The following is a 19,368-nucleotide window of genomic DNA, read 5'->3' as shown; positions in this document are numbered from 1 at the left end:
TACTCCCTCCACTGTCCCTCCACTCCCCATGGTCTCCCCCCCACACTGTTCCTCCCCTCGGGGGCCCTCTGCCCTCCACAGTCCCTTCCTGCCATGGTCCCTCCTCCACATGGTCCCTCCTCCCCTAGTACCCCTACCTCCACAGCCCCTCCTCCCCCCAAACTGACCTGTCCCCAGTCTTGGTCTCTTCCCACCCCCCACTATCCCCTCAACATGTTTCCTCCTCCTCTTCACAATTTTTTCCCCAACTGTCCCTCCTCCCCCATCCTTTGCCCCAGGGTCCCTCCCCCCATAGTCCCTCCTTCCCTCCTGGGTCTTTCCCTCATGGCCTCTCCCCCTCCTCAGTCCCTCGTTCCCCTCACTATCCCTTTCCTCCCCATCCTTCTTTCCCCCCATGTCCCCTCCTCTGCCCACAGCCCCCCTCCCTCCCCACATGCCCCCTGTTTCCCCGTTGTCCAACCTGCAGCCCTGGCCCCTGCCTTTGCTGCCTACCCTCCCAGGTTCCTGGGGGCCTCCCCTTTCAGCTCTCCCTTCCCAGGCCCTCCACTTCACATTTGCCTCCAGGTCCAGGCTGCTTCTCTTTCTTCTCCCCTGGATAGGGCAGCTGGTGCCTGCTCACAGCAACACTTTTACGGGGGAACTCATCTGCTCCCTGGGGAGGGGCCTGAGGAAGGCCTGGGGGAGGGGGAGCAGGGCGGACACCCAGTGTGTGCCCTCAGGGAGCACAAGGAATGGGGCCCTCTCCTGGGAGGGGCCTGGGGGCAGGTTTCTGCCCAGCCCGGGAGTTTGCAGGGACCTCAACAGTTTACAACTAAAAATGTGTATCCAACCCAGAGGTCTGTGGGAGGCGCTCCTCCTCCTCCTCATAGGCTTTTGCATTCTTTGGATCCAAGCCCTGGTGAGCCACTTGAGACTTTCATTTTCTCTCTTCCTTCCATTTTACTCCTTTCTGCTTTCCGGGAGTACACGTGGCAGGCGAGGTCTGTGATCTAGGAGCCCACTCCCATCGCACCCCTCCTGGCTGTGCTGCACTGGACGCCCTGGGACAGCCTGAGCCAGGGCCTTCCTCAGAGCTCCCCATGGCCCCAGGGAGGCTTTTCCTTTTGGTAGTGGTTAAAGCTTTTCTTAAAACTTTGATTTGTTGGAGTAATGCTGGGTGGAAATGGTTTGTGTGTCTTGCTAAGACGCTAGCTTGCGAGGGCCGGAGGAGGTTGGCTGGACAACAGGGGCCACCGGATTTGGGTGCCTGCTAGGGTGCACTGCACAGAGTGGGAAAGGGCACCTATTAGGGGCTGCTGAGGGAGCCCAGGGCTGTGCTAGCATTTCAGGAGCTCCAGGGCACCTCTGGTTGGCAGAGGGGGTGACCCAGGTGCCTTGGGGACACCATTCTAGCCCTGCTGTGTCTGCCAAGGGCCGTCACCCAGCTGACCTTAAAGGAGCCGGCTGCAGAGGAAGCCTCTGCGCTTACTGTTCTCAGCCTCTTAGAAGAGTTGGTCCCATTCCAGGGAAGCAGTTCCAAGCTGGGGAGCAGCTGCTCTAGTTAAGACAGATGTGCTGGACCTCCTCACCCCCACCCCCTTCTTTTGACCCCTGCGCTTCCTCCTGAGCTTCTGAAGATGGTTTTCACACGATTGCCACCCTGGAAGGGGGAAAGCCAGGCAGAGCTGCTGGGGGCCCTGTCACTTCCATACAGATGACTGTGCCATTCTCCTAATGCACTGTCACTCAGCAGATCCTAAGTGTGACGAGGGGGAATACAATGTTGCTCAGTGGAAAAATCTGGGGAGGTTTTATGCTAAAACCTTAACAATGAAATCTTTGGATGAGGATTAGAAGTGTTTTTCTTTTTTTTTAAACTAATTAATTTTATTGATACATGCTTATGTTTTTAACAAATCAACTTTATTGGTATACTTTAATAAAACAATTCCTTTAAAGTGTACATCCAGAAAAAGTGCACAACCAGTGGTATTTGGTATAATTACATAGTTGCATATTCATTATCTCAACCATCATTAGAACATTTTCATTATTTGAATAATAAATAAAAATAAATTAATAAGGAAATTCCTCACCCCTTGATCTCTTCGTCCCCTGCTGAACTGCTGCTATTTTTTTTTGCTGTTCTTACACAATTATTTACTTAAGTTTTACTGAGATATATTCATATACCATACAGTCTATCTGAAGTGTATAATAAGTGGCTTTTAGTATTATCACAATATTATGCATTCCTCACCATCAAAAATTTTAGAACATTTTCAGAACTGTAGAAAAAACGCACACCCCTTAGCAGTCCTCCCTAGCCCTATATAACTACTACTTGAACTTCAACTTTATAAATTGATTTACATTTACCTTTTATATAAATGGGATCACACAATTTGTAGTACTTTGTGTCAGGCTTCTTCACTTAGCATAACTGATATTGTTACCATCTTTTGTTAACATACATTTGTTCAATTTCAAAGAAGACAGGCATATATGCAACTTTATCCATATTCATATATTTCACACACAATTTTATTATGCTAAAAAGAGCTTAATTTCTATATCTCTTTTTTTGGTATTTATTTTTCTTGAGTAAAGGATCACATTTTTTTTTCTGGTTTTTTAAAAATTGATTTTGTAATAATATTACATTAAAAATATATATGTGAGGTCCCATTCAAACCCACCCCCCCACCCCACCTCTCCCCCCCCCCCCCCAGCAACACTCGTTCCCATCATCATGACACATCCATTGGACCCAGTAAGTACATCTCTGGGCACCTCTGCACCCCATAGTCAACGGTCCACATCATGGCCCATACTCTCCTCCATTCCATCCAGTGGACCCTGTGAGGATTTACAATGTCCGGTGATTGCCTCTGAAGCACCATCCAGGGCAGCTCCATGTCCCAAAGACGCCTCCACCTCTCATCTCTTCCTGCCTTTCCCCATACCCATCAGCCACCATGTCCACTTTTCCCAATCCAATGCCACCTCTTCTATGTGGACATTGGATTGGTTGTGTCCATTGCACCTCTATGTCAAGAGGAGGCTCAGATTCCACATGGATGTTGGATGCAATCCTCCCACTTTCAGTTGTAATCACTCTAGGCTCCATGGTGTGGTGGTTGTCCTTCTTCAACTCCATCTTAGCTGAGTGTGGTAAGTCCAATAAATCAGATTGTAGGTGCTGGAGTCTGTTGAGGCTCAGGGCCTGGCTATCACATTGTCAGTCCAGAGATTCAAATCCCCTAAATATATCTTAAACCCCAACATTAACTGCACCTCCAGCACATTAGCATGAAAGTCTTATGAAGGGAGATCCCATCTGAGTCCAGATTCATCACACATAAACACCATTTCCAAAGAGGGGCCATCTGCCCTGGTAGTTAACCTCATCGGCCATGACCATAACTCCCATGGGTCTCTTTAGCCCTCAAAGGAACCAATATCTGGGGATTGTATCTGCTTTATCTGTCTCTCTGACTCTGCTCAGTTGTGCATGAGGGCAATCTTTCTGCCAGCCTCCAGACTCTTTTTTAGAAACTCGTAGCCATATAAACTCATTTCTCTTTTCCATTTCCCCCTTACTTTAGGTCAAACAGCATTTTAAAGTCATGTTATTTTATGTAGACAGGGATATTCTGCTGATCCACATTGAACCTTCCGTATAAGGTCATTTTCCAGTTCCATCATCAGTTGGTAGTTGATAGTGGTCCCTCAGTGCCAGGGAGGCTCATCCCCGGGTGTCATGTCCCATGCTGGGGGGAAGACATTGCATTTACATGCTGAGTTTGGCTTCGATACTGGCCACATTTGAGTAACATGAAGGCTGACAGGAGGAAATTCCCAGGCACAATGTTGCTCTAGGCCTTGTTCTTATTTTAGGCTTATCAGCTCACAAGCATAGTCATTAGCATCAGGGGCTCACTGTTGAACCCTCACTCCCTCCCGGTCCCCGCCGCTGTACCTGGGAGACTGTCGCTGCTCCCCTAGGGACCACGACAGAGCACCACTGGCCAGGAACCCAGTACCCCCCCTGCTGTGGTTTTTAATTGTTGCCACTATGAGTATATCCAAACATTACCATGCACCCTGGACATATGTTCTGTACAGCTCCCTGTCAGCCATATAGTATCACATTTTAAAGTCTCTGATTTTTCAACTCTTCAGTGTAACCACTTTTTTAAACTTTATTTTGTATATTTTAATAATTGAATATGTAAACAATAATTTAAAAAGAAAAGGAAAACACTGTTGGATAAAGATACCATTTCCCAAATAAATGTACTGGATACATATAAATTTTTTTTAATCAAACAATATGTTACACAATATATTTGGTTCATAGTCACACAATCATACAGTATTTATCCTTTTGTGTCTGGCTTGCTTCACTCAACATAATGTCCTCTAGATTCTTGCTTGTCATATGCTTTACGATTTCACTTCTTACAGCTATGTAATATTCCATTATGTGAATACACCACAATTTACTTACCCATTCATCAGTTGATGGACGCTTGGGTTTTTTCCAACTTTTGGAATCCTGAATACTGCTGTAGTGAACTTTGGTGTGCAGATGTCTGTTGGTGTTAGTGCTCTTCATTTTTCTGTATATATACCTAGTAGTGATATTGCAGGGTCATGTAGCAAGTTTATATTCAACTTCTTTAGGAACTGCCAAATGGTCCTCCATAGGGGCTGTACCATTCTGCATTCCCACCAACAGTGAATAACTAACTGTTTATTTCTCTCTACATCCTGTCCAGCAATTGTGGTTTTCTATCTGTGGCAGGGGGTGATCATTTGTATGGGGTGTCAGTGATGGGGAATAAATAGGAGGAGGCTCACCTGGGCATACATAAAAGGCATATAAATGTGTTCAGATGTTCATGGGGCATTGTCATGGTGGGTGGAGACTCATATAATTGAAGGAATATCCAAGTCCCATCCTGGGGAGCTCTGCCACATTCTCTAATAGGTCAGCAAGAATCCCATAAATACAGAGGCAATGACTAGTGAAAGAGAATGGCCTACTTATGGGTCTTTGATATTGATGACTGTAAGAACTTTTACTCTTAAGTTGAAACCTAGCCTTGTACGATAGGGTGCTAAGAGTTGCCTTCTGGGAGCCAAACAGCATATAAATACATTATTTTCCCCCAGTGTAGGACATGAATCCTGGGGATGAGCCTGTCTGGCACCAAGGGATTATTACCAAGCACCAACTAGCAATGCAACTGGAAAAAGCCCTTGACCAAAAGGGGGGAAAGGTCAAGACAAATGAGTTTATAAAGCTAAGAAACTTCAAAGTGAGTTTCTGCACATCTCAGCAGGATCTTATTGACTGCCAAAGTAGGTACTATCCCAAATTTCAGTGCTCCTGAGGGTTCTGGAGATATCCAGACACTATAGTCATCATTAGAGCAGTTTCATTATCTCAGTGATAATAAAGCCACCACCCCTCAATCTTTCTGTGCTTTCTTTGTTGTCCACAGCTCCCCTTTCTGGCTTATTTTGCACAAATACTTTTTTCTTTCATCTACAAATTGATTTCTATTTACATTTTATATAAATGAAATCATACACTATATTACATAATACTTTCGTTCATTGTAATGCAGTTTTCCTGTATTTGTCCTTTTCTGCCTGGCTTGCTTCACTCAACATACTGTCCTCCAGGTTCATCAATGTTGTCAATGTTATGACTTCATTTCATCTTACAGATGCATAATGTTCCATTATGTGAATATGCCACAGTTCAATTATCCATTTATCAGCTGATGGACACCTTGGTTGTTTCCAGCTTCTGGCAATTGTGAATAATGCCACTATGAACATAGATGTGCAGATGTCTCTTCATGTCACTGCTCTCACAGCTCTCAGTTCTAATGTGTATATACCCCATAGTGGTATTGCAAGGTCATGTGGGAAATCTATATTCAACTTCTTTAGGAACTGCTGAACTCCACAGTGGCTGTACATTCTGCATTGCCAACAACAGTGAATAAGTGTTCCTATCCACATTCTTTCCAACATTCAGTTCTCTGACATTGAATACTTTTTCATATGTTTTTTGCCATTTGTATTTCTTCTTTGGACAAATGTCTATTCATGTCTTTGGCCCATTTTTAATTGGGTCATTTGTCTTTATATATATATTTTTATTCATTTATAAAAAATATATTACGTTCAAAAAATATGAGGTCCCCATTCACCCCTACCACAACCACCCCACCACTCCCCCCACAGCAACACTCTCCCCCATCATCATGATACATCCATTGCATTTGGTGAGTACATCTCTGGGCATCACTGCACCTCATGGTCAATGGCCCGCATCATAGCCCACACTCTCCCACGGTTCTTCCTGTGGGCCATGGGAGGACATACAATGTCTGGTAATTTTCCCTGCAGCACCACCCAGAACAACTTCAAGTCCCGAAAATGCCTCCACATCTCATCTCTTCCTCCATTCCCCCACACCCAGCAGCCACCATGGCCACTTTCTCCACACCAATGCCACATTTTCTTTGATTCCTAATCACAATAGCTCATGAATAGATTATCAGTAAGTCCACTTTAATCCATATTTTATTCCTCCATCCTGTGGACCTTGGATTGGTTGTGTCCATTCCACATCTATATCAAGAGGGGGCTTAGATTCCATATGGATGCTGGATGCAATCCTGCTTTCAGTTGCAGGCACTCTTGGCTCCATGGTGTGGTGGTCGACCTTCTTCAACTCCATTTTGGCTGAGTGGGGTAAGTCCAATAAACCAGAGTGTAGGAGCTGAAGTCTGTTGAGGCTCAGGGCCTGGCTATCATATGGTCAGTCCAGAGATTCAGATCCTCTGGGTATATATTAAACCCCAGCACCAACTACAGTTTTGGTAAACATAACAGGAAAGACTTGTGAAAAAAGATCACACCTTAGTCCAGCTCCATCACATAGAAACACCAACTCCAAAGTAGGGCCAACTGACAAGGCACTGAACTCCATCTGCCATGACCATAGAATGTGTGGGTCTCTGTAGTCCTCAGAAGAACCAATACCTGGGGTTGTATCTACTTTATCTGTCTCTGGGACTCTGCTCAGGTGTGCATAAGGGCGACCCCTCTGATAACCTCCCAGCTCTTTTTTGGAGACTCATAGCTATGTAAACTCATTTGTCCTTTCCATTTCCCCCTTGATTCAGGTCAAAAAGCATTTTTAACTCCTGGTATTATATGTAGACTGAGATATTCTGCTGGACCAAGTTAACCCTTGTATTCAGGGTCATTTTCTAGTTACATCATTAGCTGGTACTTGGTAGTAATCCCTCGGTGCCAGGTAGGCTCATCCCTGGGAGTCATGTCTCACGCTGAGGGGAAGGCAACGTATTTATATGCTGAATTTGGCTTTTAGACTGGCCACCTTTGAACAATATGGAGGCTCTCAGGAGGTAACCCTTAGGCACTCTGCAGCTCTAGGCCTTGTTCTTATTTCAGGTACACATACTCACAAGCATATTCATTAGTATCAAGGGCTAATTGTCAGACCTTCCTTCTTTTTTGGTTTTGCTGTTCACTTAGGGGATTGTTGCTGTTCCTTTAGGGACTGTGATAGAGCTCCCCTGGCTAGGAACTCAGCACTCCCTCAGTTGTTTTTAATTGTATCCACTATGAAAATATCCAGACATTTTTGTGTACCCTGGATATATGCCCTCTAGAACTCCCTGCCAACCATGTGTCCCTTGTCAATAACATCCCACACCCGTATTCCTCCGCTGCCATTGTTGAACCTCTCTGTGATCCAAAACTTCCTGAAAAATGAAGCCCAATATTTTGCCAGGTTGCCTTAATAGTAAAATGGAATATAGCAATGAGTTTAAAGGTTAGATATAGGATACATATTAACTTGGAAAAATTAAGGTAAAAACAAATTGGGGTATCAAAAAATTAAAAAATGCAAAAGCTTTATTTTTGATGTTTTGCCTTCCATCACTGCAGTAAGTGTTGGCCTGTATGCAACTTGGCAAGGCAACTACTTCCGTCTTTTCCTCAGTGTCTACGTCCTTTCTTTTTCTTTTTTTCCCCTAATTATTAAGCTTATCTTCACAAGAGTTTTATTTATTTATTTTTTATATTTATTTATTTTTATTGACTTTGTAATAATATTACATTAAAAATATATATATGAGGTCCCATTCAACCCCACCCCCCCACCCCACCTCTCCCCCCCCCCCCAGCAACACTCGTTCCCATCATCATGACACATCCATTGCGTTTGGTAAGTACATCTCCGGGAATCTCTGCACCTCATGGTCAACGGACCACATCATGGCCCACACTCTCCTCCATTCCATCCAGTGGACCCTGTGAGGATTTACAATGTCCGGTGATTGCCCCTGAAGCACCATCCAGGGCAGCTCCATGTCCCAAAGACGCCTCCACCTCTCATCTCTTCCTGCCTCTCCCCATACCCATCAGTCACCATGTCCACTTTTCCCAATCCAATGCCACCTCTTCTATGTGGATATTGGATTGGTTGTGTCCATTGCACCTCTATGTCAAGAGGAGGCTCAGATTCCACATGGATGCTGGATGCAATCCTCCCACTTTCAGTTGTAATCACTCTAGGCTCCATGGTGTGGTGGTTGTCCTCCTTCAACTCCATCTTAGCTGAGTGTGGTAAGTCCAATAAATCAGATTGTAGGTGCTGGAGTCTGTTGAGGCTCAGGACCTGGCTATCACATTGTCAGTCCAGAGATTCAAATCCCCTAAATATATCTTAAACCCCAACACTAACTGCACCTCCAGCACATTAGCATGAAAGTCTTATGAAGAGAGATCCCATCTGAGTCCAGATTCATCACATATAAACATCATTTCCAAAGAGGGGCCATCTGACCTGGTAGTTAACCCCATCGGCCATGACCATAACTCCCATGGGTCTTCACAAGAGTTTTAGATCACAGTAATTCATACATACCATATACAGTACTCCCACATATCCAACATAAAACCTTTTCCCTTCCACAGCAATAATCTTTTTACATATTCATACTATATTCACTGAAACTGGTGTACAGATACTGAGACAATAGATTTCAAACATGGTAACATTTGGGTTTACATTGTGGTTTATATTTTAGACTATACAATTTTCTAAATTTTTAATTATCTTATGTTTTACATTATGAATTACATTTTAGCCTATCGGCCCCTCTACATTTTTGGTGTAATTTAACATGTCTTATATCCATCTTTCCATAATCTTGTGGAACACTTCTATTGCACACACAGTTACATAGATTCCATCTATTCAATACCTCTTTCCCCCTCCCCTCAGGGTGCACAGTTACTGTCAATCTTCATTGCTTAAAGGGCCATGTTCAGAGATACTTGCAACAATGTTGAGGGCTTGACATGCTCGACTGCCACCATTCATCTCGAGAGATACAATGTCCTCTATTCGAGAACATCAGTCCTCCCCAGGATGTGGGTATACCTTCACTCTCATTATATGGGTCTCTATCCAATGATATAAGTCAGTATGGCAAAATGAGCACTCACACACTCCCTAGGAACCTCTCCTGTATCAGATTATCTCCTTTAAGCATCTCAAACAGGTAACTTTCCCTATTATATTTTTGAAAGAGTTTTCTCAGCATTATACTCTCAACCAAATATCTGACAATCTCCTATGTTCATATGTTCCCCCAGCCTCCCCTCAATTTCTTGGGCAATATTACCCATTCTCCCATACCTAGACCCCCTCTAGTCCACAAAACCCCACCCAAAGGTAACCCTATGCCCCCATTTTATCCCTTCCTTGTACAAATACTTCCAGTTTATTATAAATTTCACCCATGTAGGTGTTAGCTTACATCCTTCCTCTACCCCCCAATTTCCTGTAAGCCTATCATCCAGTCTCTAGCTCTCTGAGGCAGCTTGGTTTACTTATTTCATGTCATTGAAGTCATGTAGTATTTGTCCTTCAATGCCTGGGTTTCTTCACTAAACATAAGGTTGTCAAGATTCATCCATGTTATCACATGTGTTTGTAGTGTATTCATTCTTAAAGCTGAATAGTATTCCATTGTATGTATATACCAGATTTTACTTATCCATTCATCTGTTGATGGGCATTTGGCTATTGGCAATAGTGAACAATGCTGCTATGATCATGGTGTGCATATATTGGTTTGTGTCCTTGTTTACAGTTCTCGGTATATACCCAGCTGTGGAATTGCTTGGTCATATGGCAAATCCATACCTAGTTTTTTGAGAAACTGCCAAACTGTCCTCCAGAATGGCTGGATCCTTCTGCATTCCCACCAGCAGTGGATGACTGTTCCCATTCCTCCACATCCTCTCCAGCATTTGTAGTCTTCTGTTTTTTTCATAGCTACCAATCTTATGGGAGTAAGATGGTATCTCATAGTTTTGATTTGCATTTCCCTAATAGCTAGAGATTTGTAGCATTTTTTCATGTGCATTTTAGCCATTTGTATGTCTTCTTTGGAGAAGAGTCTGTTTATATCTTTTCCCCATTTTTTAAATGGGCTGTTTGTCTTTTTATTTTCAAGATATAGGAGTTCTTTTTATATGCAAGATATAAGTCTCCTATCAGATATGTGGTTACCAAATATTTTCTCACATTATGTAGGCTCTCTTTTCACTTTCCTGACAAAGTCCTTTGAGGTACAGAAGGCTTTAATTTTGAGGAAGTCCCATTGATCTATTTGTTCTTTTGCTACTCGTGCTTTTGGTGTGAAGCCCACGAAGCTGTTTCCTGTTACAAGGTCCTGTAGATGCTTCCCTACACTGCTTTCCAAAGTCTTTATGGTCTTGGCTCATATATTTAGGTCTTTGATCCATCTTGAGTTGATTTTTGTATAAGGTGTGAGTTGGTAATCATATTTCATTCTTTTACACATGGATATCCAGTTCTCCAGGCACCATTTGTTGAATAGGCCATTCTCTCCCAGTTGAGAGGGTTTGGTGGCTTTATCCAATATTATGTGACTATATATATGAGGATCTATATCAGAACTCTCAATTTGGTTCCATTGGTCTGTGTGTCTCTCCTTGTGCCAATACCATGCTGTTTTCACTATTGTAGCTTTGTAGTATGTTTTGAAGTTGGGTAGTGTGATTCTTCCATTTTCATTTTTCTTTTTCAATATGTCTTTGGCTATTTGGGGACTCTTTCCTTTCCAAATAAATTTCATAGCTAGTTTTCCTAGTTCATTAAAAAAAGCTGTGTTGATTTTTATTGGGATTGCATTGAATGTGTAGATCAGTTTTGGAAGGATAGACATGTTAATAATATTTAGTCTTCCTGTCCATGAACAGTGAATATTCTTCCATTTATTTAGGTCTTCTTTAATTTCCTTGAACAATGTTGTGTCGTTCTCTGTGTAAGTTTTTTACATCTTTAGTTAAATTTAGCCTAGGTATTCATTTTTTGTATTGACTATGTAAATGGTATTTGTTTCTTGATTTCCTCCTGAGCTTGCTCATTATTGGTGTACAGAAATGCTACTGATTTTTGTGCATTGATCTTATAACCTACAACTTTACTAAACTCATTTATGAGTTCTAGAAGCTTTGTTGTAGACTTCACAGGGTTTTCTATGTATAGAATCATGGTATCTGCAAATGAAATTTTTACTTCTTCCTTTCCAATTTGAATACCTTTTATATCTCGTTCTTGCCTCAGTGCTCGAGTAAGTACTTATAAGACACTGTTAAATAGAAGAGGTGATAGTGGGCATCCTTGTCTTGTTCCTGATCTTAGAGGGAAAGATTTTAGGATTTCACCATTGTAAATGATGTTGGATGTGGGTTTTTCTTTTTATATATATATATATTTTTTTCATTTTTAAAAAATATTACATTGAAAAAATATGAGATCCCCATTTACCCCCACCGCCCCCACCTCACCATTCCCTGCCTGTGGGTTTTTCATATATACTCTTTATCATATTCACAATATTTCCTTATATTCTGATCTTTTGCAGTGTTTTCCTCAAGAAAGTGTGCTTTATTTTGTCAAATGCTTTCTCTGCACCTATAGATATAATCATGTGATTTTTTTCCTTTCAATCTGTTTATATGGTGTATTACATTGACTGATTTTCTTATGTTGAACCACCCTTGAATACCTGGAATGAATCTCACTTGGTCACAGTGTATAATTCATTAAATGTGTTGTTGAATATGGTTAGGAAGTATTTTGTTGAGGATTTTTGCATGTAGGTTCATTAGAGAAATTGGTCTGTAATTTTCCTTTCTTGTGGTGTCTTTCTTTGGCTTTGGTACTAGGATAATGTTGGCATCACAGAATGAATTAGGTAATATTCCTTCTGTTTCGATTTTTTGGAAGAGTTTCAGCAAGATTAGCATTTGTTCTTTCTGGAATGTTTTGTAGAATTAACCAGTGAAGCCATCTGGCCCAGGGCTCTTCTTAGTTGGGAGGTTTTTAGTGACTGATTCTGTCTCTTGTGATTGGTTTGTTGAGATCGTCAGTTTCTTCTTTCATCAATATAGGCTGCTTATGTGTTTCTAGGAATTTGTCCATTTCCTCTGAATTGTCATTTTTGTTGGAATATAGTTTTTCAAAGTATCCTCTCATGATCGTCTTTATTTCTGTGGGGTCAGTGGTGATAATCTCCCTTCTCATTTCTTATTTTGTGTCTTTGCATCTTCCTTATTTTTTTCTTTGTTAGTTGAGCTAAGGGTTTGTCAATTTTATTGATCTTTTCAAAGAACCAGCTCCTGGTTTTGTTTATCTTTTCAATTGCTTACTTATTTTCTATTCCATTTAGTTCTGCTCTTATCTTTGTTCTTTCTTCTTCCTGTGGGGTTACTTTGTTGGTATTTTTACTAATTCCCCCAAATGTGCAGTTAGTTCTTCAATTTTTGCTCTTCTTTTTTGATGTATGAATTTATGGCTATAAATTTCCCTCTCAGTACTGCTTTTGCTGCATTCCATAAGTTTTGGTATGTTGTGTTATCATTTTCATTAGTTTCAAGGTAGTTATTAATTTCTTTTGAGATTTCCTCCTTCACCAACTGTTTTTCTAAGAGTGTGCTGTTTAATTTCCATATCTTGGTGTGAAATCTGGGTCTGGTCCTTGTAGATTTCCAGCTTCACTCCACTGTGATCAGAGAAATTATTTTTTATGATTTTGATCTTTCTGAATTCATTGAGACTTTCTTTGTGGCCTAGCATATGGTCTATCTTGGAGAATGATCCCTGTGCACTTGAGACAAATGTATATCCTGCTGTATTCTGGTGTAATGATCTGTATATGTCCATCAGGTCCAGCTCCTCTAATATACTGTTCAAAGTTTTTGTTTCTTTATTGATTCTCTTTTGAGATGTTCTGTCCAAAGTTGATAGTGGTGTATTAAAGTCCCCCAGTATAATTGTAGAGGCATCTATTCTTTCACTTAGTTTTTCCAGTGTTTGCCTCACATAATTGGAGGTGCCGTGTTAGCACCATAAATGTTTATGGTTGTTCATTCTTCTTGAAAGATTATCCCTTTCACTAATATGTAGTATCCATCTTTGTCTCTCACAATTGTTTCACATTTAAAGTCTATTTTGTCTGGTATTAATATAGCTATGCCTGCCTTTTTTTGGTTATTGTTTGCTTGTAAGATTGTTTTCCAGCCATTCACTTTCAACCTCCTTGAATCCTGGGGTCTAAGATGTATTTCTTGTAGACAGCATATAGATGGGTCATATTTCCCATTCAGTCTTCCAGTCTGAGTCTTTTGACAGGTGAGTTTAATCCATTGACATTCAGTGTTATTACTTTCAAGGAATTATTTATGTTAGCCATATTTTGTTTGGACTTGTGTTTGTCATATTTTGTTTTCTTCCTTCTCTTTATGTCTTTTTTGTTGCTTGTACAGTCTCCTCCAAATCTGCCTCTCCTCTTTTTTTCTTTGTTCCTGCAGAACTCCCTTTAGTATTTCTTGAAGGGAAGGGTTCTTGTTGGCATACTCTTAATTTCTGTTTATCTGTGAATATTTTGAACTCTCCATCATTTTTGAATGCTAGCTTAGCTGGGTAGAGTATTCTTGGTTGGAAATTTTTTCTTTTAGTACCTTGACAATATCATACCACTGCCTTCTTGCCTCCATGGTTTCAGATGAGAAAGCAGCACTTAATCTTATGGAGCCTCCCTTGTATGTGATGGTTCTCTTTTCTCACTGCTTTTAGAAGTTTTTCTTTGTCTTGAGCATTGGATAATTTGACAGGTATATGTTGTGGGGTAGGCCTTTGGGATTTATGGTGTTTGGGATGCATTGAGCTTCCTTGACATGTACATCCATCTCCTTAAGTAGATTTGGGAGGTTTTCAGCCCTTATTTCCTCCAACACCTGTTCTTTACCCTTTCCCTTCTCTTCTCCTTCTGGGATGCCTATAATACATATGTTTGTTATTTTGCATTGTCATTCAGGTCCCTAAGTCCCAGCTCTATTTTTTCTAACTTTTTATCATTCAGTTCTACCATCTATTTGATTTCAGATGCAGTGTCTTCCATGTCACTAATTCTCTCCTCTGCCTCTTCTAATGTGCTATTTGCTGAGAGTGTATTTTTGATTTCTTGAACTGTGATGTGCATCACCATCATATCTGTTATCTTTTTGCATATGACTGCAATTTCTTCTGTATTCTCTCCAAGTGTTTTCTTCTTTTGTTAATCTCTTCCTTTATTGCATTAAGTTGGTCTCTAATATGTGTTTTGAGATCTTTAATTACTTGTCCGATGTTCTGCTCCTCTTCCTGGTTTTTAGTTTGTTCGTTGGATTTGGCCATGTTTTTCTGATTATTTGTTTGGTTTGTAGTTTCTTGTTGCTGTCTGGTTATCATTTTATCTTGATGGGTTTAATCAGTTCCTTAGCTTCTTTGTCTAGTCTTGGGATTAATTAGTTGTTGTTCATATGTGTTATGTCTTCTCTTTGTCACTTTGTTTTTCTTCCTCTATTTTCTTGTTGCTGGGTAAGTTCAATTTGAAGGAATATATTAGGGCTATGGAAAGCAAAAAGAGTAAGAAAAGAAAATGTATAAAGTAGTATTGGTAATAAATGTTAAGAGAGCAATGTGAGATCTAGGAGAATGGATATTAGGCTCATGTAAGTTGTGTAGAATTATAGCAGCAAGTAGAGTACCTATAATGAGACAGTCAACTGAATATGGGGAGGAATATAGTATGAGTTAACAGGTCAGTGTTTTCATGAGAGAAGGGAAGAGAAAAGAAAGACAATATCAAGAGTGGATAGGCAGCAGACTTGGCCCAGTGGTTAGGGCATTCATCTACCACATGCGAGGTCCACAGTTCAAACCCCAGGCCTCCTTGACCTGTGTGGTGCTGGCCCATGTGCAGTGCTGATGCATGCAAGGAGTGCTGTGCCACACAGGGGTGCACCCCCACATAGGGGAGTCCCATGCATAAGGAGTGCACCCCATAAGGAGAGCCACCCAGTGTGGAAGTAAGTGCATCCTGCTCAGGAATGGTGCTGCACACACGGAGAGCTGACACAACAAGATGATGCAACCAGAAAAGAAACACAGATTCCTGTGCCACTGACAACAACAGAATTGGACAAAGAAGATGCAGCAAAATAGACACCGAGAACAGACAACTGAGGTGGGAGTGGAAGGGTGCGAAATAAATTTTTTAAAAAGTGAATAAAAGACAGAAAACAGAATAAAGTATTAGAAATAGAAATTCAGACGATTTGGGGGCCAAAGAATGGGAAGTGGAATATAAGAGAGACAGTAGGTGATGGAGGATAGAACAATGTAGAGGGAAGGGGATAGTATAGGTGGCCAAAATCAATGCATATAGAAAAGAAGAAATGGAGGATGAGGAAACACAGCAAATGTGAAGTGCTCCCTGCAGCACCTATTATATAAAGAAAATAAAATAAAAAGAGAGGAAAGAAGGGGGCCAAAGAAAAGGAGGGGAAACAAGCAAGAAAAAGAAAAAGAGAAAACACTAAATAAATGAAAAAAGACCTTGTGGTATAAAATGGGATATAAAACCAGGAGACAATGCAGTAGTAACAACCATGACAAAAAAAAAACCAAAGTTTCAAGCTAGGAATCTTCTTTGCAGTTAAATAAAATGCCTAGGGATTTGAAATTCCCCCTTTCTCCCTTCCTCTCTTCTCTCTCTCCCAGGACAGCAGGAAAGCTGCCTGAGAGGTCCAGTAGGAGATTTAAGTGGGTCCTTGTTGAACCAACTCAGCACAGAAGACAATGACTCTTTATTTCCAGCATGAGAGTACCTACACCTCACCAGAAATTGCAAATATTCTATGGGAAGCTTGGATAGCATGTCCTACAGTCCCTCCCCCTTAGGTGTGCCAGTGGAGGTCTAATTGATTTTCCGACTCCACCTTCTCCCAGACCAAGTTTCCTATCCCATGGCATTTTGGTAAATTGGTCTTTCTCAGCAGATTCACCTCTGCCTTCTTTGCAGACTCTCCACAAGTCAGCTGGCACACTCCTCCACACTCAAGGAGAAAAAACAAAAAACAAAAAACCTGGAGGTCTATGGTGATCTAGGACTTCAGATGGACCTCAGGCTGCAGTGGATTCAGGAATGGGAATTCCATGATATTGCAGACTCAAGGTGTGTGAGTCTCTGGAGCGTGGGCTACCAGGATTTAGGGGATACAGACCTGGGAACCATGCATCTGGTAAACACAGGGCCTGGGAACACTGCAGCACAACAAAGTTTTCAGGGATTGCTGCGGCTGGGCCACCAGCCCTAGGGGGAGGGGTCCCACCCACAACTTCTGACCTCTGTGTCAGAAACCCAAAATTCCACCTCTCACAAGAATCTCTTCCGTCACTGTCTCACCAAATCTAAATCCAGACACTTCCTGCCCTGCTAGCTCCTGAAACAGCCCACTCAGGGTTTGGGAACACTGCAGCACAACAGAGTTTTCAGGGATTGCCGCAGCCAGGCTGCCAGCCCTAGGGGGAGGGTTATGCCTACAACTCCTGACCTCTGTGTCAGAAACCCAAAGTTCCACATCTCACAAGAATCTCTTCTGTCACTGTCTCACCAAATCGACATCCAGACACTTCCTGCCCTGCTAGCCCCCAAAACAGCCCGGTCCAGCAGGACTCTGACCTTACTCAGCTGCTTCTTTGTAGGAGAGATTATGAGGTGCATTCACTCAGATGCTGTCTTGCCCCGCCCATCATCCATAAGTTTTGATAAGTTGTTTTCTCACTTACACTTGTCTCAATACATTTACTGATTTCACTTGCAATTTCTTTGACCCACTGCTTATTTAGGAGTGTGTTTAGTCTCCACACATTTGCAAATTTACCTTTTTCTTGTCCTTATTGATTTCTAGTTTCATTCCCTTATGACCTAAGAAGGTGCTTTGTATAATTTCAGTCTTTTTATATTTAGAGAGCTGCATTGTGTTCTAACATGTGGTCTTTCCTCAAGATGAATCCATGGGCATGTGAAAATAATGATAACTTGCTGAGTTTGGATGCAGCATTCTTTATATGTCTGTTAGGTCTAACTTGCTTATCATATTAAGTTTTCTATTTCCTTGTTGATCTTCTATCTAGTTGTTCTAGCTAATGATGTGAGTGGGGTGTCAAAGTCCCCAATGATTACTGTAGAGATGTCTGTTTCTCCCTTCAGCTTTGCCAGAGTTTGTCTCATGTATTTTGGGGCACTTTGGTTAGGTGCATAGATATTTATATCTGTTATATCTTTCTGGTCGATTGTCCCTTTTTATTATTAAAATTAAAGGCCTTCCCTATCTCTTATAACTTTTTTTTTGCATTTAAAGTCTGTTTTGTCCAATAATAGTACAGCTACCCCTACTCTTTTTTGGTTAGTATTTACATGGAGTATCTTTATCTAAGTTGGGTCTCTTGTAAGCAGCATATGGATGGCTCATGTTTTTTTATATATCCTATCAGCTATATCTTTTGATTGGTGAGTTTAATACATTCAAATTCAATAATATTATGTAAATGCAATATTGATTTCCACACCATTTTATCCTTCAGTTTTCATATATCCTATTATACTTTGGTTTGTCTTTTTACTCCTTTGGTTTTTCTTCCTATTATTCTTTTATGCTCTTCTCCAAGCCTCTCTCTCCTTTTTCTTTCTTTCTTTTTTTTTTAAAGATTTATTTATTCATTTCTCTCCCCTTCCACTCTCACCTCGGTTGTCTGTTCTCTGTGTCCACTTGCTGCATCTTCTTTGTTCGCTTCTGTTGTTGTCAGCGGCACAGGAATCTGTTTCTTTTTCTTGTGTCAGCTCTCCGTGTATGCGGTGCCACTCCTGGGCAGGCAGCACTTTCCTTCATGCTGGGCAGCTCTCCCTATGGGGTGCACTCCTTGTGCATGGGGCTCCCCTACATAGGGGATACCCCTTTGTGTCATGGCACTCCCTAAGTGCATCAGCACTGCACATGGGCCAGCTCCACACGGGTCAAAAAGCCCAGGGTTTGAACCGCAGACCTCCCATGTGGTAGACAGATGCCCTAACCACTGCACCAAGTCTGCCTCCTTTTTCTTTCAGGCTCTAAATCGTCCTTTAATATTTCCTGCAAGATGGATTATTTATTTCAGACTCTCTTAGTTTCTGTTTGTGAACATTTTAAACTCATCTTCATATTGGAAGGACAGTTTTACTGGATGTAAGATTCTTGGTTGGCAGTTTTTCTCATTTAGTCTCTTAATTGTGTCATACCAGTGTTTTCTTGCCTCCTTGATTTCTGATGAGAAATCTGCATATGTCTTACTGGGCATCCCTTGTAAGTGATGGTTTGCTTCTCCCTTATTGATCTCAGAATTTTCTCATCTTTGACATTTGTGATTCTGAGTATATGTGTCTTGGAGTTGGTTTATTTGGATTTATTGTGATTGGGTATGGTGGGCTTCTTGGACATGTAGGTCATTTCTTTTGTGAGAGTTGGGGAATTTTAATCTATTTCCTCAGATAGTCTTTCAAGCTCATTTCTCTTCATGGAGCCTCTGCCATGTCCATGGCACGGTCTTTTTGCCCCTATGTTCTTCTTCTCTGCATCTTTTTTTTTTTTAATTGACTTTGTAATAATATTACATTAAAAATATATATATATGAGGTCCCATTGAACCCTACCACCCCCACTCCTCTCCCCCCCCAGCAACACTCCCTCCCATCATCATGACACATCCATTGCATTTGGCAAGTACATCTCTAGGCACCCCCGCACCCCATGGTCAACGGTCCACACCATGGCCCACACTCTCCCCCATTCCATCCAATGGGCCCTGTGAGGATTTACAATGTCCGGTGATTGCCCCTGAAGCACCATCCAGGGCAGCTCCATGTC

This window comes from Dasypus novemcinctus, chromosome 28 (assembly GCF_030445035.2).
Source record: "Dasypus novemcinctus isolate mDasNov1 chromosome 28, mDasNov1.1.hap2, whole genome shotgun sequence".
NCBI lineage: Eukaryota > Metazoa > Chordata > Mammalia > Cingulata > Dasypodidae > Dasypus > Dasypus novemcinctus.
Note: the sequence above shows the minus strand (reverse complement) of the source record.